The 25,829-nt window shown below is 37.2% G+C and overlaps 1 pseudogene; it reads left to right on the top strand.

The window, feature by feature from the left end:
• Positions 1 to 1,285: 1,285 nt before the first annotated feature.
• Positions 1,286 to 23,411, top strand: LOC115067557 (annotated as a pseudogene).
• Positions 23,412 to 25,829: the final 2,418 nt, after the last annotated feature.

The raw sequence follows: 25,829 nt of genomic DNA, 5'->3' as shown, positions 1-25,829 counted from the left end.
ATCAATGTTCAAAAGACCCTTGCCCAAAGGCTGTACTGAAAACTACCCAAAAGTTGCTAATAATTGAAAGAACAAGAGAGTTTTTGAATGTAGACAAAGAAAAGTATTATTGGGTTAGAGATGGCCACAATTTGCCTCACAATTCTGAAAGCCTGAATTTGATCCCTGGAACCCACAATGGATGAAGAGCAGTAATGCTCAAAGTTGCCCTCTGACCTCCACAAGCACCCTACGGCATAGGTGTGCATGCCTCCTGCACACACTCTCTAATAATAAATAAAATAACTTTAAGAAATGTATTTTTGTCTCTATTAGTATATTTTTGAAAGTTATGATTGGGAAGCAATATCTTCATCAACTCTGAGCATGTCAATGACACTAAAATTTTAATGAAAGAGGAAGCTTACTGGTCTGTGTAAAAATGTAAAGAATAGAATATGACCATTAATTCTGATCCTTAGTTAGAGTCAAGAGTTGAAAAGGCCAAGAGAAGAGGAACAATAAATCAGTGTGTGTGCACACACCTAGGAGAAATGAGAATCAAGGAAAGACGACAGCTAGAACGAAATTGGGCAGGAAATGACAGTGAAATTTTCTCCACAATATTCAAAATTTAAACATATTCTAAGAATGGCATGACTTTATTTCCCTGAAAAATATTCTTGTAAAACAAACAACAACAACATCAACAACAAAACCAAAGGTCTTCTTTTCTTCCTGATCCTATCAAGTATTCTCCAAATCATCAAAAAATCAGGGTCAGCATAGTTGTGGTCCCCTCTGGTAAGCTGGAGCTGTAGACTCTTCCTGTGAGCCAGAGCTGTGGTTCCCTTCTGTGAGCTGGAGCTGAGGACCCCATGGAGGCACAAGTCACATGACCTGGAGCTGTGATCCCCTCCTGTAAACCTGGAGCTGTTGTTCCGTCCTGTGAGTTCCAGCTAAGGTCCCCTCCTGTGGACTATATTTGTAGTTCCCTCCTGCAAGCTGAAACTGTGTTTCCTTCCCTCCTGTGATCCAGAGTTGTGGTCCCCTCCTTTGAGCTAACCTGAGGTTCTCTTTCTTGAACCTGGAGCTGTAGTACCCTTCAGTGAACCTGGAGCTGTGGTACCCTTCCATCAGCTAGAGTTGTGTTCTCCTTCTCTGTGTTGTTGCTGTGACCCTCCACTGTGGACTTGGAGATTTGTCTCTCTTCTGGAAATGTGGAGCCAGCGGTCCCTTCTTGTGAAACAGAGTTGTGGTACACTCCCATGAGAAGAGCTATGGCCCCCTCCTATGAAATGGAGCCATGGTCCTCTCCTATGAACCTGAGCTGTGGTCCCATCCTGGGGCTGGAGCTGTGATATCCTTGAATCAGTCTAAGCTTTGGTCCCCTACTGTGAGTCACAATTCTTCTGCTGGTAGGGTGATTATGGAGCAGAGTGGAGAATGGAGGACTTCCTGACATTGGATACCAGTTTTGGTCTTCTCTAAGTGACTACATTCCCAAAGACCCCTTCTCTCAGGTTCAAGATTTGCCTCTTATGCTGGGGACAGGGGAGGTCTCTATTGTTTGCTGATTCTGGTCTTCGAAGAATTGATTTTCTAGAATGGACTTCTCAGCACTTCTGAGGGGCAAGTGAGGTCCTCACTGTAAATGTGGCCCTGGGTATCCAGGTATTGATGTTGGACTTGCCCCCCATTACCAGGCACCAAGAGGTTTTCCATTATTTTTCTATTATTCTTCTAAAGCCCCAGCATGCCTTTACCTATGCTGTAATTGAATTTCTAAATATAAAAATTACATTATGATAAGTTAATGAAAAATAGAAAGTAATGTAATAACCAATCTGATATAATTTTCAAACTAAAAATATGTAATTATATCTTAGACTACAAAATTACAATTCTATATGTCTACTATGATTTTTGAATATTATTTACTTACAAAACTGTACTACAAAGCTTCAACAATTATGTGAAATTTGTCATTGTTCCTATAATGTGTTTGCCACTTGCTCCCTTTCAAATTCTGCAATTTATACAAAATCTTTCACTGTAATCATGCTGCTTTTTAAAGAAAGCAATGTTAATAAAATATTTTTAAATTTCAAAAAATCAGTGTGGTAACCACACCTTTAATCCCAGCATTCAGAAAACAGAAGCAGGTGGATCTCTGTAAGATGGAGGTGGGGGCTGGTTTCCTTAGTGAGTTCCAGTCATCTGGGACTACAGGGAGGGAGACCCTACTTCAAAATGAATCAGTAAATTTTCCACTCATGAGTATTAATGAATAAATATTAAAAATATTTTCTCCCTTTTACTTAAAACTTGCTTAATTTAATGTGGAAGAGAACAGAGAATTCTACAATAAAGTTGGAACTTTAGACACAGAAGAAAACAAGAGAATAGGTGGCTTAAATTTTTGAGCAAGATGGAAAATTCTCCAGTACTCTGAATTGAGGGATTTGAGATTCTTCCCAGAGTCTGATTGGCAGAGGACTGCCTGTCATCCCCAGCCTAGTCCAACATGCCTTTTACTTTGCTAAAATGGATGTCTAGAACAAGAGAAAAAGATATGAAAAAGGGAGGAAAAAGAGGGAGAATGACTGCAAAGTGAAGTAATTATTAAAGGAAGAAGGGGAAAAAGAGGAGAGAAGGAATAAGCTGGTCATTTCCATTTGAATTCCTCACAAGGGATCTCAAGCCCTAAAATTGAATCCCTACATACCTACTATGACGTCAGCTACTAGAATTCTACCTTGGGTGGAGTATACTGATAAAGGACCTAAGAGCAATGTACATGTTGCCAATAGCCTTAAAGGGACAAAAAGGTATTTAGTGATGAAAAATGAAGCAAGATTAACATCATTTCATTTGTAGTTAATGGCAAATGAAGTATATCATCAACAGTCACATAGAGGAGTAAATGAAACAGGATGATTTAACTTAGAGAAAATCCAAAGGAATGGTTGTGATGGAGGGAGATGATTATGTTGATGTTTTCAGAGGGTTCTGTATCAATAAGTAGCTGCAGGGTCTCAAAAATATTCATTTTTCAAAGATTATTCTGACAGTCATGTTAGATGGACTGAAACTCAATTTGATATTATAAAATTTGGCAAGAAGTCCAACTTGGAATTATGAAAACTTAAAAAACTAAAAAGTAAACTGAAAAGTTATGAAGAGAAATATGAGATTTAAAACTTACAGAAATCTGGGAGCAATTGTATACATAGAGTAGTTCTTCTCTCAAATTGGTTATAATAATATAATAAGAGAAACATTTTCAGTGACTATTGGTTAATGCAGAACTCATAGCTTATGAAAGTACTGTGACTAAATGATTGTGAATACTAAGCTGTAGATGGGTCAGCTAGATCCACCTCCCTGCATCAAAGGATCAGGGAATGGAGAAGACTGGGCAGGAAATATGTAAGAGTCAGAAGATGAGAAGCAAATTGTGAAAATATGTCTTCTAGATAGGATATGGGTGATGAACACATCAATCCACAGCAGCAGTGGTTGCCTGCACAAGACCTGTACAAGATCAAGTCATTCAAATTTCCAACAGGAATGGAGGAGGAGCCTCCAAGGCCAGACTCCTAGCAGAGGAACTATTGGCAATTGATTACTGCTGAGAAATGGGGAATCACGTTTCTCTGATGATGTCTCTAGTCCCAGTGGATAGCTTCATTTTGCATACATTTGCATATGAACAGTATTCAGGTGGCTATTATTAGTAGTAATTTTTTTTAAAAAGACATAAGGTCAGGAGGGAGATGGGTTGGTGGATCCTGAGAAAAGTTGGTGTGAGGTAATGGGACATGGATAAGCTCAAAATACACTGCATACAAAACATAAAAAGTTTTCAAAGAATAAAAATATTAGTAAAAATAAAGCAAACAGGAAGAATTGGAAATCACTTAAAAACAGCTGACTTGAAAATTTTACTCATACACATATGTATAAATACGTATACACATATATATGTATATATTATGTATGTACATGTTTACTGAGACAAGGTCTCATTGGGTTTCTCTGTATGGCCTGAAGCTTGCAGAACTCCTTCTGCCTCAACTTCTTTAGGACTGGGATTGAAGATATGAACAACCATGTCAGTTCCATTTTGCTAATTTTAAATCCATTCTTTGCCATCAGCAGATTAGATCAAATTGCACATAAATCTCAGGCAAGCACTTAGCAGCTTTGTGTCTTTTGAAAATATACTTCTTTCTTATGTGATTCCATTTCCTTTTTTCCAGTTAATTTGGCTTTTTCTTTATTGTTTTGCTTACTTCCTTAAATAAGTACTGGAGCACCCTACCCCATTTAGCATGCCACAGTGGTTCCATGGTCTGTGCTGTTGCATCTCAGTCGTTCCAAGGAAGCAGCAAATCCCCTCCCTCATTAAATCCCCATTCTTCCATCAATGTAAGGATGAGTAGCTCAGAGTATCTTGGATTTCCTTGTTCTGTGGGCTCCATGGTAATGGATTCTCCTGTGAAGTGAATGAAGACTACATTCAGGACAAATTTAATATTACCATATATCACTGAGCAGGGGGCTCACTGTTGACAAGAACTAGACATGATCTTGGACCTGGAGCCTGATTAAGAGCTGGAAGATTACCCAACCACAGTGACTTGATTGAAAAGGCAGCCGAGATGCTCTGTGGATTAGTCCACAACTGCTACATCTTCATCAACTGGGGCAAAACCCGTGTATTGACATTGGAAAGGTATCAGCAGGGAGATCTGACTACTGTCCATGTGTGTATTCTGAGAATCAGTAGTGCTTTCCATTGACCTTTTGGATACCCAAGCAGAGGCCATGTGTAAACTTATACTGCCCCAAGTATGTGGACTTGGACAAACTCAGGTCATTGGTGCCGACTTTGGTGCTGGTTTCCCTCACATGTTCTTCAAGGTGCTTCCCGAGTACCAGCCCAAGTACACTGCTTCTCTTTCACATTACCATTACTTTGTTGCCATGCTTGCAGTAACTCTGTATAGTTTTCCATTTAAATTAAAGAAATTGTTATTGTGCTAGGACTATGAAATAAAGTTGGAAAAAAAGGCCAAAAAAACCACAAACAGAACCTGAAGGAATGAAACATATTTGCCTACATAAAGGAAGGTGTCCGAGTACAGATAGAATTTTGCATATTTTCTTCATTATTTTTATTTTATATGTAGAGTGTTTTGCCTGCATATGTGTAAATATACCTGTATTGTGCAATACCCATGGAAGTCTGAAAAGGGCATTGGATGGATGTGATCAAAATATATTTATTTTTAAAATAGGCATGACCACATCCTAGAATGGAAATGACAATTCAGTGACATTGTTGCATATGGATTGGGAGTCAGAGGCTAAGCAACATTCTTTCCTTTCTTGGTCCTCCAGACTCTAGGTGAGGATGGAACTCATATATTCTCAGTTTCTTACCTGTGTCACACTATATCTATGCAACTGGTATCTATTACAAAATCAAAACTTTTCAAATTATAGGAGAAAATGTGCAGGTAAATACCTCAAATACAAAGTTTATTATTTAACCAACATTAGTATTCCAGATGAATTAGAGATATCTGACTTATTGAGGCACTAGGAAATCTACAAGCGAAGAATTTTGGGAGCTATAATGAAAAATTTTGTGTTTGTATTTCATCTAAATTGAGTTGTCCCCATTAAACAGTGAATCAATATCATTGACATTGTATGGTATAATTCAGCAATTAGTGGAATGTTAATAAGGCAAAGATGTCAATTTTATCCAGTTTAGCTGACTTCGTGTAAATCAATGTGTAGCATCTAATTAAAACCATTCCCTGTTGATGCATAGAATTTGTACATTAATAGCACAACCACTTTGATATAAGAGAATAAAGTATGTTGTAGACAAATAAATACTGAACTATATTTGATATTGTCATTTAAAAATATTTTATGTGTATGAATGTATTATCTGCATGTATGTAAATACACCTGTGCTGTGCAATGTCTGCAGAAGTCAGAAGAGGGCATTGGATCCCTGGGACTATAGTTTTTAGCCACTATATGGATGCTAGGATTAGAAACTGGACCCTCTGCAAGGGCAGACAGTTCTCTTAACAACTGAGCCATCTCTCCAGCCCCTGAAATTGTGATTTTTGTATATTTGAGAACGTTTCAAATTGCAAGTAGTCCTCCCTTTGAACTTACTGTTATGCATCCATTTCAGTTACACTGATTTACTTATATAACACCAGTTCTCTACAATGCCAACATATCAGTCAACATGGTATGTTAACTGTGCAGGGTTAGAAAGGTAAAAAGTTCACTTCTATAGCTCTTCTAACTACAAATCACTTGAAGTTCAACTGGTGCTCATCAACTTGGATGATCAATTAGAAAATTTATTTCATTTTGAAAGATGTGATTATAAACTTTGTCTGTGGCAAGTCACCAAGTACCTGTTATTTATTGCACACACTGAGAGCAAACTGTGCAGTTATTTCCTTGTCTGCTGGGCATAAGGTCATGTGACGTTTTGTAAGGACAAAAGGATAGGGAAGAGGTGAGCATGATGAAAGTGGTAGAAGAAAAGCAGAAATGGCTCTAAATGGGATCATGATGATGTTGAGTCAGCTAATGTTCTGAAGACTAGTTGTAGCAGAAATATGAGTCAAGGTCAAATACTAACGTAAATGTGGAAAGTGATTGCGTTGGAAAGGTATCTCAAAGTGATAATGACCCAAATGAAGCAAAAAACAATAACAACAACAACAACACTTTTATGGCATTTAATTATGATTTTATTTATGATATTGAAAATATATGAATTTAAACAGATGTATATCTGAGCATAGAAATATTTAAGACACATTTAAATGACACAGATACTTATACTGTATTATAACTTATACAACAACAAACCAAATGATGTTCCAACTATCCAGCTTCAGGATTTCATGCATTCTGCCATATATGTTAATGATGTGCCATATCTAGTCAAGTTTCTGTCTTCAGATGTCCCTCAGTGTGGGTTCATCCACTGAAGCGTACTAAGCCTATCTAACATCACTTCCTTAAAAAATACCGACTCTCCCTCACCCAGTAGTGGTCAGCTGCAAATAGTTCCTCAGCTAAAGTTGGGGATCACCCCCCCATTTCCTTAGCTCTACTCTGTTTTTTGTCTGACTGAGCTTGCATGGGTCTTGTGCATGCTGTCGTCTTTGCTGTAAATTCATAGGAGAAAGGTCCCAGGAGCTTGTAAGGCTCTGTTTCCTTATGACCATGTACCACCCTTGGCTCTTACAATCTTTTAGCCCCTTCTTCCACAATAGTCCCTTAACTCTGGGTGGATGAGTTTTAATATAGGAGTTTTATCCAGGGACACACACCCCGTAGTCTCTTGTTCTCTACATTTTGGCCAGATGTAGCCTTCTCTGTTTATCACCCTATATTGCATAGGGAAGCTTCACTGGTGAGAGTTGAGAGATGCATTAGCATTCTCTGTATCCCTTGTTCTACTATGTTCTGTGAGCCTTAGATATAGAAATTCAATTATAGGTATGTCACTTAGGACTGGGCATCTCAGAAAGACACTCTGTGTGTGTGACCAGCTGTAGAATTCTATAATAGTCTTCATTTGATACAAAGCAATCTTCTTTAATATGTGGTGACTGGTATACTTGTCTGCAAATATAAGGATATATATTTAGCATAGAGTAAGAATTTATGTTTAAGGATGTGACAAATGCAGGGTTTTCTCTAGGCTTTATGACCTCTCAAGCTATGTGTATTTGTCTGTGTTTACAGTGCTACAGGAGTTTCTTATTGTTGAGAAGGCTTAAGTTCGATTAGATAGCTGTTGATAACCCCCAAGATGAAAGTACCACTACTGAGCCAGTAGTGTCAGGTGGAGAGCAGGTAAAGATTTAAGGAAGTCATGAGTAAAGATGATAGAGGACCCAATGGATTGTTGGCTTGTAATGAGTGCTATCATAGCCACATTTTTAGAATTGGCTATTGACTAAAAATTTCAGTTTTTATCCAAAGACATACACACAAAAACAGTTTAAAAACCTGTATCTGTCTTATGTTCACCATACTTGTCTGACATTAGATGATTAGTTAATCATCTTCTAGTTTATTTACTAGCATGTGAAACTGAGATATTGGTAAAATAACAAAGTATTGTTTTACTTAAGCAGAACATAGAAAATTCTTGGAGTAACTATAAATTAATACACAATGTACTAAATTTTATGGTAAAGCACTGCTTCCAAAGTAGTATATTTGGAAGAGGGGGAAATTATATAATCCAACTTGATTCTGAATTCACTATGTTGCTCACAGTTGATATGTCTGTCTCTACCTCCTGAGTGATAGGATAATAGGCATATTATACTATGATATAATATGCCAATCTGGCAAAAATTAAACCAATTTTTAATCCCCCAATCACAGTCCTGGGGGTTAAACTGAGGAACTCACACATGCTGAGCTCTACCACTGACATTCAGCACCAGGTTTAAAGTAGCAGTTGTTATTTTAAATATGGATTTATATATATATATTTAATTATTTATCATTTTATGTGTATGAGTGTATTGCCTGCATGCATGCAAGTGCGCTTCTGTCATACAATGACCACAGAGATCAGAAGAGGGCAGCAGATTCCCCTGGAACTGGAGTTACAGATGGTTGTTAGCTGCCATGTGGGTGTTAGGAATCGAAACTTGGTCCTCTGAAAGAGCAGCTAGTACTCTTAATAACTGAGCCAACTCTCCAATCACCAAGCAGTTGATATTTTAGACAGTTACTGTCTATTTTGCCAAATAAATATACAGTCAACCAAATTTTTTTAAGGTTTATTTTAGGTCACAGATTTTGTAGCTGGTAAAGTTGATGATTACTTTTCTTTAACAACTGGCCTGGCAAGATATGCCCACTGATGCAACAGTGGCAGAAATATTATGGGCATAACCAACCATTTTCTGATTTTGGATTTAAAGTCCACTTCACAAGAGGGAGTCCGTACCTGACACTATTATTAGGGTTAAGAAACTGTAGCTAGACAAGTCACATACCAATGGGGAGAAGCTGTTACTAAATAGATATAGTAATAAATGGATTACTAATGACTCAATATTATACCCAAAGATTAGTACCTCTCTCAACTCACCCCAGAGAAACATACTCATGCAGCAGATGGTAACACAGAGACCTACAACTAGTCAATATGCTGAGAATAAAAGACTGTTGAATGCTCACCCTTAAATAGAATGCCTATAACATAACTTCTTCGTCCAAGTCTCAGGGATCATTGTAGAAGAAGGATCAGAAAGAGCTACAGATGGTGCATAGCCCTCTGTTGCATGCCGGAGCTTCACTGATGACAGCTCAGATATGTGTTAGTATTCTTTCTACCCATTGTTACATTATGTTCTGTGAGCCTTAGGTATAGAGATTCCATTGTACATATATCACTTGGTGTTGGGAATCTCACAAAGGCACTTAATCTCTGTATGTAACAAGCTGTACAACTCTATAAATGTCTCCATCTGTTGCAAAATAAGCATCTTTGATGAGTGGTGACTGGCACACTTGTCTGCAAATATAAAGATCTATACTTAGCATATGGCAAGAAATTATGTTTGTCTATGGATGTGACAGACTCAGAGTTTTCTGTAAGACATGTGACCTTTCCAGCCATGTGTATTTGTCAGTATTTGCAGTGTCACACATGAGTTCCTCTTATTGAGTGGGCTTTAAGTCCAATTAGGTAGCAATTGATTACCCTCAAGATAAAAGTGCCACTACTACATCAATATAGTTTGCTGTGCTAGTCACTGTTGGAGTTATTAGGCTATAAATCTGGGGTTGGACCATTGGTTGTTTTTTTCTCCCTTAGAAGCTTGCAAAGTACCCTCCAAAAGGATGAAAGCTACTCTTTAGGCAGGAGACTTCCAGGTCAGTTCTAGTTTCAGTGCTTCAAGTCCTGTATCTGAAATATGTACTGTTGTTAGCCGTGGGGTTTGACCTTCAAATTCTGGGAGATAATCAAGGGCTGTGGCAAAAGAGTTCATTATTTTGGGAGTTTATTGGTCTACCCTGACCAAAAGCTCACAACTGTTGAAATTGTAGCAAATAAGAGACTGCAAAGTGTGGATCCCTGGATAATACTCATGTATTGAATCATACCCACTCGGGGTTCAGAGATCTTTGCAGAGGACAGAGCTGAAAAACTGTAAGAGCCAAGAGAGGAGGTGCATGATTATTAGGAAACAGTCTTCCAGGCTCCTGGGATATGAATTTACAGCAATGGTGACAGCATGCACAAGACCCATGCAAACTCAATCATACAAAAATCAGCATAAAACTGGAGAAATGGCACAAAGCTATAAGTTTGGTGAGGAACTATTGGCAGTTGATCACTGCTAAGGGAGGGAGAATTGATATTCTTTCAGGGAGTGTTGTGAGACAGACTGAATAGGCTCCAGTAGATGGACACAAACCAAGGAACATTTGGGCATACAAACTTGGCTCAATAGGCCTTTTAAATATATGACAAAATGGATGAAGTCCTGTGGGTGGGCTATGGGAGTTTAGAAAAGGACATAAGGGCTAAATATCATTTAAATGAATTATATAAAAATCCACCAAAAAATTAATAAAATTGTGGTTTTAAAAAGATGGCACATGCACATAAGGAAACCATGTTGTCTTAACACAACAGAGAAATTGAACCCACAATGCTTGTGATATTATGCACAAGACCTGATAAAACCCAAGATGCACAAAAACTCGGTATTCACGGAAGAGATTGACATAGTCCTAGCTGAGGAACTATTGACTATTAATGGGAAAGCTTCTGGTGGACGCACTGTCAGTTTTCTTCAAGTGCATGGCACCTGGTAGGTTGACCAGGCTGCAATTAAAGGATCCACACCCAACAGCATTTGGAGAAGACACATTAGACTTGGAAGGCATTTAAAAAAGGAAAATAGGGACTGGAGAGATGCATGGCTCAGTGGTTAAGAACACTTAGTGTTCTTGTAGAAGACCTGGGTTTGAATCCCAGTGCCCAGAAAACAGCTAACAACTGTCCATAACTCCAGTTCCAGGGGACTCGATGACCTCTTCTCTCCTCCATGGACACTGCATGACATGGGTGCACTTAAATACAAGTAGGAAACACTCGCATATATACAGACACATAAAATGAAAAACAATAATTAAAAAATATATTTAAAAGAGAAATAACAGAGGATGTGAATGAGGGAAGCAGCAATGTAGAGGTGTGGTGGGAGAAGGGGTCATACATGATCAGAATATGTTCCATGAAGTTCCGAAAGAAGCAATAAATTGTTTTTTAAATTTTGTTTTTCTAAAAAGGTCTGATTTTGTGTTCAGAGCATTGAGGATGCTCCCATTATTTATTTTGTGAACTGACACATGTCAATTGTGAATTCCCCATGAATCAACAAAAGTTTCAGTACTTTCCACTTGGTTCCTATCCTGGAAATATTGGATAGAAAATACCGTTTCTCCTAAAGATTCCCCCCAAACTTGTTCATCTAAACTTCTGTCTTTATCTTGAAGATTCCATTATTCATTCTTTGCTTTTTAATCTCATGATTGTTCAAAATGGGCTGCAGTGAAAAATCCAAAGAGCTATTAGTTGAAATTAAAATACTTCTATTCCTTTAATAGGGATTTAAATATAATAATTCGCTTAAAAATATGTACACGTTTAGAACCATTGTGATTTTAATACCATAACATGTACTTCACTTTGAAGTAGGTCACAACCTGCTAAAATCAGGATGTAGTTCTTCATGCAGGCTCCAGACAGAAGCACATGCCTTTCCCTTTCTCTTTCTTTCTTTCTTTCTTTCTTTCTTTCTTTCTTTCTTTCTTTCTTTCTTTCTTCTTTCTTTCTTTCTTTCACTTTTAATAACCACATGATTAGAAGAAGTATTTCATTACAGCTTTAAAACATTCAATAACAATTTCCAGAGCAAAGATACATCTCTTTCAAAAGTGGCTGTAAATATTTTTAGGTTTACAGTTGAATTATTACAGTTATACAATATTGAACTCAGTATAAACCCTGTAAGACACAAAATTGAATGAGTTCTTAACCTTATAAAAAGATCTCCATTTCATTTTAAAATATACTGTTTCATACAGAAAGACTCATTTTTAATGCTACTAACAGATATTTGCACATGCATCTCTAATCTCTATGTATCTGATTATTACTAGTCACAGTTGGTTACACTTGGATCCTTGGCACCTGAGTATGGATATGAAGCCAACAGGTAGTTTTAAATGTAATATTTATCACCTCTACTAACTAACACAAAGTAAAATTTTATGATTCTTCCTCAAATATAACTCATTTTTTATTTGTTGATTTTTTTGTGTGTGAATATCATATAGAACTTCCCAAACATTCTTATTCATCTATATACCCTCTTCCTAAATGGCACCCTCCCATACCCCCACTGGACCCCGTATACTTGTCATCCCTGTTACTGTCCACTCTGTTGTCAGCATCCCAAGCCCTTCTCTAGTGCTTGTCTGTCTGCTGAATCTAGTCAGCCTATCTAGAGAGCCTTGTTTTAGGAAGATCAGCTGTTCCTCATCTAGCAGCAATTAGTCATTAATATTCCTTTAGATAAGATTGGAGTCTGCTGTTCATTTCCCCAGTTCTATGCTGGGTCACTGTCTGGGAGTCTGTTGGGCCACCCTGGCCAACAACTCAAAGGAAGGTATTTCCTGTCTGGTGTAGTTTCTTGTTATGTAGCCTTTAGCTATACATATGGACTCCTAAAAAATTATATTGACCCTTTTACTCTTTGGTTATATTTTCCTTTTTGGTGTTTAAGACCATACAGTTGTTGCAGATAAACCAATTTACTTTTATTCTTAAAGCCATTTGAGGATCTGTTCCTCAGGCGTCACTTGGGCTTGGGAGGAGGCCCTGGCTCCTTTCTTTTACCAGGTCCATCAATGTGAAGATAAGTCAAAAGTCCTGCTCAAACATGGCTGTCTTTGCTTAGAAGCATGGAGGAAATGTTTCCTCTGTGTTGACCCTCCTCTTTTTAGACTGGACACTGATTCAAATCCATTTGGTGGGGTCCCTATGGCCTCCTTGATCAAGAGGGCAGGTTACTCACCACAGTTACAGGACATTTTGAGAGATGCTTGTAGTCCTCTGGAACTTAATTGACCTAGGAGGGCAAGGAACAAAAACTGCCCTTTATGTTCCTCTGACCAAATCAGTATAGGCCACAAAGTATGGCTGTTAAACATCCAAGAAGGTTAGTTCCACCAGTCTGGTATTTTAACTACCATGTGCCATGTAGATAAAGCTTGGACAAAGACCAAACATTCTCACATTCTCAGATAAACTTTGCCTAGACAGATATTATATTCCTTGATCTAGTCGTATGTATAATTTGTTAGTGGGTTGTTGGACTAATATGGTTCCTTCTGGTTTTTTAAAATGAGCTAGGCATTATTTGTCTCTCACATTGTCTAAACCCATGGCATATTCCCTTCCCTTTCGAACTTTTAGAGATTCTTCAATTCCTTGGCTCTTGGCTATCTTCCATTTCAGAAGTAGAAAGTCTTCTTATTCTTTGACCACTTGATTTTTTCCTGTAGCCCACCTTTTTATGACCACTGATGACAATAATACTAATACAGTGAAAGAATGACACCATAGAAAACTATTAGTTAATGCTAACAGCAAGGTACATGAGGGTAGTCTGCTTGCTACTTAGTAGCTCTGAACTTTGGTTAAGTCACTCTACTGCTGCCTTGATTGCTATGGCTGCAATGTTCAGATAATTGTTCTAGGTACCTTACAGAACATATTGGGGGAAAGATGCTAAATGGCATACATAAAATAATTTGATAAACTGGCATAGGCAACAAATCAATGATAGTTGATAATGTTGACTTTTTAATACTGAAACACAGTATTGGCAATGAATTTTGCATTACCTAACTATTAATACTGAATAGCAGTACTCTGACATTAAATAGGATATATCACATATCAGCTATTAGGCAAAATCTAGTACATAGCATTTTAAGATTTATGTGGCACAAGCTCTTCTTTTTGACTTCGCTACTTTTTTCTACTCTCACTAGTCACGTGAAGAGAAACAGAAGTGAGGAGGAAGTCAAACTGGGGGAGGTTAGAATGCCACTATGGATTTCTCGCCTTGGAAAAGCTGAAAAGATACAGGAGGCCTGAAAGAGTCTGATGATTAAAACAGATGGAAATATTCTCTGTGACTCCAAAGTAATGTTCCAGTTGGACATGATAGCACATGTGTTTAATCTCAGCACTCGAGAGGTGGAAGCAGGTAGATATATGTGAGATAGAGGCCAGACTAGACTAGCTAGCCAGCATGGACTACTGGGGGACCCTATCTCAAACAACAACAGCAGCAGCAGCAGCAGCAACAACAAACAAACAAACAAAAGTGCACCAAAAATCAAGAGAGTGAGAGGCATTGATGGGGAAAGCACTGACGGTGGTAAGACATAGCTCAAGAGTACATTTCAGAGAATAGATTAAAAACATGAGTGGTCTTAAAGCCATGGAAGCATCAAGAAACTCATGAGAAGAAATAGTGACATTATAATAGTCTGATTCTACTGACTTCTCTCAGGGAGTCTGCTTTATCTATAGGTTGTAGCTGAATTCATCTTTATCTGGATAATTATTAGTGAAGAAATAATCTCTTCATACTGAGAAATCTCGTTTGGTGAACTGATGTTGCCTTCCACTAAGCACACTAAGGTGGTTGTTCTCTGGCTTATAACCTCAGCATTAACATATGATATTAATGTTGAAAAAATATGGCTGATTTTCTATTTTTATCTGTACCTTGGCAATATTTATAGACACAGAGACCTGTAAAAGTACCTTGTTAAAATATACAAAAGAGAAGACAGGCCAAGATAAAGAATATCAGATCATACTGAATGTTGCATTAATGGGTTTTTAAAGACTGTAATTGGCAGGACTGGAGACATGGCTCAGTCGTTAAGAGCACTGGCTGCTCCTGCAGAGGGCCAGGGTTTGGTTCCCAGCACCTACAAGGTAGCTGACAACTGTAACTCCAGTTCCAGGGTATCTGATACCTTCTTCTAACTGCTTTGGGCATTGCTGGATATAGGTGCACTTACATACACACAAGGAATACACTCATAAATATAAAAATACAAAAATAATAAATAAAATAATTTTAAATACTATAATTGGCAAAGTGTAATATTGAACACTGCATATCTATAGCAACAAACACATAAATGGCTAATGTAAGTCTTTCTTATGGGGAAGTATATTAAATCCCATTTCAAAGCCTGAGAGGGCTGACGATCAGCAGAAAAGATAATGTAGTGAAAGAGATCCTATATTAAGGCATAATGCAACCAATTAATGAGAAGGGTTTACAGAAATTTAGAGGTGAAGGAAAGACACAGAAGGTTCTTGATTTTTCCCTGTGAGTATGGCACTTCCAAATTTGCTGTATTTCATTGTAGCTGTTATAAGCATTAACAACTATTTAAAAAAGAAACAATGGCATAAAATAAACAAACATAGAAATATTTTTCATAGGCTTTATGATGGATTATGTCTAAATCCCTCATTTCATATCTCTTTTGCCTAGAGATTCCAGTTCATTCATACCAAACCAGACACAATTTTTTTCTTCTTTCAGGAATTGACTAAATACACATTTATTAATATAAACAAGAAGAGAAATAATAGATAATAAAGTGTTAAATAAATAAATTTAGCTTCATCTTCCTCCTAGAAGTTTCACACATTTAATATTATGTGCTATACCCCCTCTTCTCCCACTATCCATACTACCATATAAGAGTACCATAACCTATTTCATTCTCAGAGATGTAATGAGGGAGAGAGAGGGGGAATTCAACTTCCTAGCATTTTTTTTTCATAAAAGGTTGGAAAATTTTTTGTTTATTTAATTACCTTCCTGGGTTCTAAACTTATGCTTTCTTATCTATGGTACCTGCCTCAGAGTCTATATTTAACTGAAACATGGGTTTTATCGGCACTTTAAGAGATATTTTCAGTTGAGTAATTCCATTTCCTATTGGAAATAAGTATCTCAGGTTATTGAATTTGTTCAGTGGATAAGGACATGTACCATCATGCCTCATTACCTCTATTCAATCATTGGGAACCTCAAAGTGGAGGGAGATAACCAATTACTTCAATTTGTCTTCTGACTACCACATGCTTACATAGTGGAATTTTTAAAATGTGTCTTTAGTGTAAATATTTGCTACAAATTTTCTTTCTTTCCTATATTCCTTATTTTAGCCAATGATGTTGTAATTACAGGAAGATGAATTAAGAGTTTTCACTTTATCTCTACTTCTTTCAGTTTCCATATCCAGCCAATTGGCAAACTCATAGTTTCAACTTTGCACAAAAGGCTTACATCATCTCATCTTCCCCAGTTGACACACACTGTATGCAGCTAAAATCTTGTCATTTTTCATCCATATAGTCATTTTTGCTTCAATTCATCCTTTTTTACCCCTCTTCCACAATTATTCTTCATTTCCTTTCCTGCAGTACAAAAACTAGTCATATTTCAAAGCATTTGTATTAATCCCCAAATTCTCTTTTTGTTTGATTTCTTTATATTTAACCATATAATTTCGGTGTGTACGATATATGTATGTGGGCGTATGTGCCACAGTATGAATGGAAATGTTGAAGCAAAATATTTGGAAGTTGTTCTCTCTTTCTATCATGTGGCTTCTGGTGATGCAACTCACATCACCAGGCTTGGCATCAAGTGCCCTTAGCCACTGAGTCAGGTTGAGTTGTTAGCCCCAATGTTCTCTTTATTTATATTGGGGATCAGGATTGTAATACCACAAAACCCTAATCTGTATTCACTGGGCATTTGGGAATCATTGATATGTCCAAATTCCTTACTTCTTAAATGAGGAAGGTATTGAGCTAATCAATCAATCATTGTATAGTTTTATTTGACCTCAGCTCTGCTGAATCCTGATTGGAAAGTCCACTAATTGATACTGCCATTTCTAATAGTAGCTAATATCATTTATTAAACTAATAAGGAATAAAGTTTACAGAACTTTAATTTGGCAAAAGCCATACATCGTGAAGTCCAATACTTCCACAGGAAACACCAGTTTCTATTTTCCCAGGCAAATCCTTTAGCTGATGATTAATGGAATTTCTGCGAGGAGACAGAATGATCAATTTAAAGTCAGAAGAATTAGACTTATATAGGTGGTATTGCAGTCAGCTTCATTAGGAGATAAACCAGGATGCACAGCGTTCCAACTTTGGTCAAATACAGACCACTGGGAAGAAAGCGATAATATGACAACCTGGAAGGACCAATAAAACACAAATAAAAATTCAGCTGAAACATCAGGTGTATTTGCTAATGGATCTGGACACTGAGCATCTTGGAAATGAAATTAGGCACCAAATCCCCTTGCATTTGAAAGGTGCATGGAATTAGTGGAGTTAATAGGTTTTATAGAAACATTTTGCTGGTAGTCTGCTCTGACTTGATGCAAAGACTAACCTTGTAATTGCAGAATAATGAAGCAAAATCCAGGGAAGCGATGCGAATGCTCATGAATGGCAATAGCTTTATCAGCTAAGAGAGATTATCTAAAGCTGCTTGATCCAAGCAAGGTGGCTTGACTACAGGGGCACATATTTAACTATTATGATACCATTGGAATGTAAGAGGCATAATTGAACAACAATATTCCAATTTCCACTCTATAATCAAGACTACACTATAATGGTCAAGTGAAAAATATGCGTATATCTGCTTAATAAACCTGAAGATTATTGTTATCTCTGAAAATCTTTCTCAGGAGCTGCGGCGTCACTACCTGAGCAAGAGTGGATGTAATGATCCCAAGGTTCAACACTTTTTAGAAAAAAAGAGCTTTATAAGGATTTGAAATTTTCAGCATCTGAAAAAAAAATCTTTTATCTTTTTGGTTGTTGGAAGAATAACGGAGATTATAATCTTTATAGAAAAAAATATCTAGTGTTCCCCCCGAGACTCTGCATTTTTCAATAGAGATGCTTGAGGTGGATCAAGGCTTGAAAAACATTCTGAAATACTGATATAGAGAGCCAGGCCGTTTTGTAACCCGCGGAATCAGCTTCAGTATTGGGATACACAGAGATCCGAGTCCTAGGATCTCTAAAATAAATGATACGTTTTATTTTTAGAGAGTGAAAGAAAGTTTGGAGGAGAAAGGACTTATTTGGCTTACACTTCTACGTCATAGGCAATCATTGAGGGAAGTCAGGGCGGGAATCCAAGACAGGAACCTGAATCAGAAACCATAGACAAATGCTGCTTGCTGGCCTGTTCTCTGCCTCACTTGGGTCATGCCTAGTGCGTTTCCCTGTACAGTCTAGGACCACCTGCTCAGGAGCTGATACTACTTGCAGAGAGCTGGGGCCTCCTATACCAAGTAACAAGCAAAAGCCCCTCATAACGTTCTCACAGATCAACCTGATAAAGACATTTATTCAACTGACAGTCTTTTCAGGTGATTTTAGGTTGTGTCAAGTTGACAGAGGTAAAGAGGATACTCTACCTCATCTTGACCCACAAACACAACACTTTAAGTCATTACTTTATTATTTCCCCCAAGATCTCACGTTAATATCATACAAAAATAATTCAAACTTACATTTTAAAAAAGCTATTCCCAGACTTTTGTGAAAAATGAAATAATTCCCACAAAAATAATTAACTTTTAAGTCACATTTTGGAAACAAAAATCAAATATGCCAATAAACTCAGGATGACATACGTAACTCAACCTTCATTATATCTTGCCTCAGTCTAGTTTCTACCATTACCAACTTGTTAATTATAATATAAGACAACCTCTTTCCGAAGAAGCTGTCCTCCTGTACCCAGTGAGAGAATATAGGCAACTTTGGGCATATAAATCATATCTGTCACATAGTATATCATATATGCTATATATCATAATATAGCAAAGTATATGTTATTTTCTTGTACAGTATAAATAATTCTGCTTTCTGGTAAAAGAGAGCCTAGATAACAAGATTGAGAAAAACATTATTAGCCCTTCATTCTTCCACAGATTAATATAAACTATTTAGAAGATATAATCCAAAATGATTGAAAATATTTTAAAAACAGGGAAACTACATTAATTTAAGTGTCATTTGTTTATACACACAACTCCACAGGATGTAGAAGAGAAGACAATTCTGACAATTTTAACAAATAAATCTATGCCCCAGGTTCTTTCTATGAAAATTTCATATGTGTATACAATGTACTTTGGTCATATTCACCCACCATTTCCCCCCTTTGACTCTCCCCAGACAACCCCAATAAGTCCTCCAAATTTCATATCCTCTATATTTTCTGTGTATTGTCCATATTACATATGGTGCATGGGTATGGAGCCATTCACTTGAAAATGAACATTAATCATGAACATCCACTATCACCAGTCAGTTCCCCAGAGGAAAATGACTTTATTCCCCTCAGCAGCTCCTCATCCTTATTCATGGTACAAATTTTACTACATTGACTTTTTCCAGATATCATTGCAGGTCACCACAGCTGCTTTGAATTAATGATTGTAATAGCCATGTCATATTCAGAACACAACATTTCACAGCACTCCTCCTCATCTTTTGGCTCTTACATTTTTTTCTACATCCTCTTCTATGATGTTCCCTGAGCCTGCAGAGTCAGGGGAAAATAATTTAGTTGTCCTATTTAGGGATGAACACTCTCAGTCACTTAGTCTCATGGTTTTGACAAGTTATGAATCTCTGCATTAACCACTGTAAAAGTAGTTTCTGTGACCAAGCTTGAGGGGAGCACAGACCTATAGGTAGAAACATAAATATTGCCAATGTAAATATTTAGCAAAACAACAGTACTAGGATCTCCTACAGGGTCTATGGCCTCCTTTGCATGAGCATTTTACCAGGTTTACAGTACCATGTGTGAATTCTCTTTTGTGGAGCAAGCCTCAAATCCAGTCACAAAGCAGTTGGTTATGCCTATAATCATCACACTAATTTATATATCTGTAGTTTAAGAATTACCCAAGGATTTTTCTTGAATATGGTCCCAGATATATTTTTTTTAATTCATGTTAAACAATGCGGAAATGTTTGTTGATCTTTTTTTAATTTTTATTTATTTATTTCCTATAGATGACTATATATCTGGTTTCCAAGATACAGAGACTAAGATAATGAAAAGACAGGTACTGTGGATAACTAGGTAGAACACACCATGACTTCTATTTCTCTACACAGAGTTTTTGTCAAGATAAATTTCTGGAAGCTAAATCTCTCTCTCTCCCTTTTGTCAATGTTTTTAGACAAGGTCTAGAACTCACGATGTAGCTGAGGATGAACTTTTACTTCTGATCCCCCTGACTCTACTTCTCAAATACTGAAAATACTGGCAAGTGCCACAAAATCTGGTTTATGTGTTATTAGAGATTAAACCCACAGCTTTGTTCATGCTAAATAAGCATTCAACCTACTTGGATAAATCCCCAACCTCTGTTTTCATATGACTTCCAATCTATCCCCTTTTATTTGGAGAGGCTAAAATTATAAGCACCATTCACACTCAAAAGTAATCAATTGAAATCAACTAACATACAATACTTGTCAAAGGCTATACATTTAAAGAAGAATCAAATTTCCCCACATGGATTATATCTTAAGTGTCAGACTTCAGGCCTTTCTCCTACTATTTCTTTTAACAACCATCCTAACAGTATCTTCTGGAACTAGTCGAGAATTAAAGGCTATGAAATTAATACTGCCCAGTATGACTCAACCTCTGCTATCCACACTCATGTGTGGGAGATTATAAATTCCTTTTAAAATAGGTTATCTGGGTTGCTTTGGGGAAAGGGAGAAAAGGAAAAGCATGTCACTAGGAAGTATGTTTTGTTTGGGTTTGAAAGGGTGACAGGGAAGATTTTTAAAAAGGCATTTTAGTCTTGATAATCAAGAATTATGAGTAATTTTTATCTGTATTTCTCTAATTACAAAGAAGGTTGAGCACATTTTAAGTTACTTCATATCAATTTTTATTTCTTTGAGAACTCTCTGTTTAGATCTATCACCCATTTTTTTTTTAATCGGGTTGTTTACTTTCTTGTTTCTTTTTAAGTTCTATGTATATTCTGGATATTAATCCTCTGTTGGATGTATAGCTAGTGATTTCTCCCACTCAATGGGTTTCCTCTTTCCTTCCTTGGTTGTTTCTTTTGCTGTACAGAAGCTGTGTAATTTAATGAGGTCCCACTTACTGATTGCTGCAGTTAGTGCCTAAGCAGCTGGTGTCCAATTTAGAAAGTCCTTTCCTATGCCTATATCTTGGAGGGTGCTGCCTATATTTTCCTCTAGCAGTTTCTGAGTTTCAGTTTTTATATTGCGGTCTTTGATCCATTTGGAGTTGACTTTTGTGCAAGGTGAAGTTTCTTTCTTTTGCAGGTGGAGATCCAGTTTTGCCAATCACCATTTGTCAAAGATGCTATCTTTCTTCCATTGTTTGTTCTGAGCACCTCTGTCGAATATCAGGTGGCTAAAATTATATGAACTCATGTTTGTGTTCCATGTATTGTGTTCCATTGATCTACGTGTTTATTTCTTTGTCAGTACCATGATGTATTTATGACCATACCTCTGTGATATAATCTGAGATCTGGCATGGGGATCACCTCAGCATTGTCGTTTTTGCCCAAGATTGTTTTGGCTATTTGAGGTTTTTGTCATTCCATATGAATTTTAGGATGATTTTTTTCAAGCTCTGTGAAGAATGTTGTGGGCATTTTAATTGGGATTGCAGTGAATCTATAAATTGCTTTTGGTGAGATGGTCATTTTTACAATACTGACTATATAAATCCATGAACATGGTAGGTCATTCCATCTCCTAATGTCTTCCTCTTTCTCTTTCTTTAGAATTTTGAAATTTTCCTTGTAGAGCTCTTTATTGTCTTTGGTTAGATTTATTCCTAAATATTTTTTGAGGTTATTGAGAATGGGAGGGTTTCTTCAATTGCTTTTTCTGATTGCTTGTTATCGGTATATCAAAAGGCTACTGATTTTTGTAAGTTGATTTTGTAACCTGACACTTTACCAAAAGTTTTAATCATTACCACAGTCACACTGGCCAAGATCAAGATATCCAAATGATGTAGAAAATGCAGAGAAAGAGGAATGCCCACTCACTGCTGGGGGAATGCAAAATCATGCAACCACTATGGAAAGCACTGTGGAGAACCCTCAAAAATCATCTAGTGTATGTACATCCAGCAAATTTTCAATTGGATAAAATGCTTGTTCCTAGGGGTGGAACACACATCCTGTACTGTAGACCAGACCAACTCATTGTGGCAGAGAAGAATAGAGGCCCCAGTGGGAAGCCACTGTGATTATTTTGTTAAATGGATGTGATGAACCTTTTAAAATACCATCCAAGCATTTGTGTTTACACCCATAGTTTAAGGTATTATAACAGCCACTGTTTGGATGTCCTTGCTTCTTACTGTTTGTGTTTTTATAGTAGATGGAATCCCACTGAAATGGGCCAACAGCCCATGGAATTTACCAGGTAATCTTCTTTATCAGTTGTAGCACCTCTCTACTTTTAAAAGTTAATACGTTTAATTTCACCCACAAATATTCCAAGAATTTTGGAACAGATGACAACTCAATAATTTCAGAATTCAATATTCATTATTGATTATTTTAGAAGTCCCCCCCCCACCTTTTAGGTATCTATCTGTAGATTGTTTGAATTTTAATAAAATATCTTTTTTTTTTAGTGGCCCAAATATAAGCTGTCTTGGAAAAACTCCTTTGAATTTCCAGTTTCAGATGAGGCATCATTTTTCTGAGATAGTTCTCCAAGTTTCTTCTTGGTTGAATGGAGTGAAATATCTCTGCAAGGCTAGCTGGAAGGTATTTTCACAACACTGGGACAACTTGTTGCTTTAATGGAACAGAACTCACATCACTGTTAGCAAAGGCTGTTGCAAAAAGCAGCCCTTTTATTTTAACTGGGAGTTCAAAAGTTATTCTATTAATAAAAAACTATAGAATTATATTTTGAAATGCTTATCTCAAAAGCTGGCCAAAAAGAAACAGAAAAATTAAATTTAGAATAATAATGGTTTATTTAAATTCTCCTTGTTTCAGTTTTGCCGAAAACATTATTAGACTTTTGTACATATTTTGATTTAATGTTCTTAGATCCAATACTTTACCCTCTAATATTCATTATCTTAATACAGGAAGAAAAAGACTACACAGTTTCTTATACCATGCTGATGTGAAGTTTTCCATCTGTGCCTAGCAGAGCAATTCCAGTCGCTCAGCAGTGTATATGAATGCAAATCCTTTCTGTTTCAGCACTTTTGAAAAGCATGTACTGTGCCATCAATTGTCACATTATTTTTGATCATGCGACACAGCCATCGAAATTAATATTAGTTAATGCCTATTATTTGTTGTGTAAACTTCATGTGACCATGGTTTTCACATTAAATATGACCCCCCCCAAAAAAAAAATCTAAAAATCAACCTACCACATGATCCAGTTATACCACTTCTTGGCATATAGCCAAAGGACTCATACTGCAGAGATACCTGTACATCCATGTTTGTTGCTGCTTTCTTCACAACAGCTAAGAAATGGAAACCATCTAAATGTCCCTCAACTGACAAATGGTTAATGAAAATGTGGTAGATTTACACAATGCAGTTCTACTTAGTAGTAAGAAAAAATGAAATTTGCAGGTATATGGATGAGTTTGCAGGTATATGGAGTGTTATACTAAATGAAAAACATAAACACAGAAAGCAAGTGATGTATGTTCTCCCTCATTTGAACATTGTAGCATCAATCCTTTATATGTGATTATATATATATTTTTTTTTATTCTGATGTAACATCAGGAGCCACGAAAAGGGAAAGGATACATGGAGGTAAAGGAAAAGAAAGAAACTGAAAGGGGGATAGTAGGGGACAGATGTTACCAGGGGGGAGTTGGGGAAAGTGGGAGCATTCTATAGGGAGGAAAGGGATCATGGTTTGGGGGAGGTGGGAAGTCAGGAGAGGGAAGATAGTGGGAGTTGGGTGGTATTGGGAGGAGGATGGGGATAATGGGGGCACTATGACTAGGGAGGGAGGGACGAGGGAGGCCAGATGGAAAAAAGGAGTACAGATAAATGAATCTTGGGGGTGGGGGAGAATCTAGGAAACATAGAGGAAAAGTGCTGCCCTCGAAACCCTATGAGAAATCCACATAGAGTTTCTGAACATTATTGCATATACCTGGAAGCTGCTTGACAAGGAACACAGTGCCAGACAGAAGAAACATTCCTTTGAGTGGTTGGTGAGGGTGGTCCAGGAGACTCCCAATATAACGCAGGATATTGTCAAACCTCTTGATTATCTCTCAGAACTAGCAGATAAGACCCTACTGTTGAGGACAGGACATACTTAGGGTCCATACTTGAAACAATGGAGCAGGAATTGACCTGGAATCCTTCTTACTGAAGTTCAGCTATCATAATGCTAGGTAATGATATACAAACTGCCAAAGGAATAAAAACAATCAATGGTCCAACCCAGCCCTGAAGCCTAATAACCATAATGACCAGCACAGCAAACTACTTCTATTGGTGCAATAGAAGTATTTATTGGGGGCAATCAACAGCTATCTAATTGGACTTAAAGTCGACTCAATGGAAGGGAATCCATGGGTAGCACGGAAAACTCAGCCAATACACATGTCAGGAGAGGACATAGATCCTAGAGAAAACCCCATCTCTTTCAAAGCTCAAGACAAATGATACTTCTTACTATGTACTAAATATTGATCCTTATATTTACAGAGAAGTATAATTGTACAGTACTTATCAAAGAAACTTCTTTTTGCAACAGATGTATGCTACTGCAGAATTGCATATCTGCACAGACACAGATGATACGTCTGAGAAATGCCCAGTACTAGGTGACACAACTATAGTTGAAACTCCAGGAACAAGGAATATAGCAGAATAAGGGGTAACGAGAAAACTAATGCATCCCTGAACCCTCATTAATAAAGCTTCTTTATACAACAGAATGAGACACACACAGAAGACTACACCTGGCCAAGTTTTAAAGAATAAGAGACTATAGAGTGTAGGATACAACTCCTATGTGGAACCTCATCCACCCATGGCTCAGGGACCATTGTGGAAGAAGGGGTGAAAAGATTGTAAGAGCTGGGGCTGGTTGATGATCACAGGGAAGCAGAGGCTTCCAGGCCACTGGAAACTTGCACATGTGAACTTGTGCCTATGTTGTCATTGAGCACAGAGCCTGTCAACTCAATTAAACTAGGGCCCAAAGAAGAGGAGAGAAATTTTTGGCTGGTCTTAGACTAAGAACTATTGAAGACTGATTGCTGTTGGGTGAGGGGGAGTATGACGTACATATGATCAGTAGAAGGGCTGGCCAGTTTCCAATGGAAAGATTTACACTGAAGGACATTTGGGTACAAATGCCTGAATGAATAGAACTTAACATGTATGGTGGAATACATGGGGTTCAGTGCAGGTGTGGGGAAGACATGGATCGGGGAGGGGGGTCTAAATTTAGTCAAGAATGGTTGTATGAAATTACAAAAGATCAATAAAAAATCCAAAAAGTATAATGTTTCACTGTGCTTACATTTTGGCTTTTGTGATGTGAAATGATATGA

Source organism: Nannospalax galili, unplaced genomic scaffold (genome assembly GCF_000622305.1).
Source record: "Nannospalax galili isolate Female #2095 unplaced genomic scaffold, S.galili_v1.0 scaffold726, whole genome shotgun sequence".
NCBI classification, from domain to species: domain Eukaryota; kingdom Metazoa; phylum Chordata; class Mammalia; order Rodentia; family Spalacidae; genus Nannospalax; species Nannospalax galili.
The sequence above is the reverse complement of the archived record's forward strand: the minus strand, read 5'-3'. Positions and strand labels throughout refer to the sequence as shown.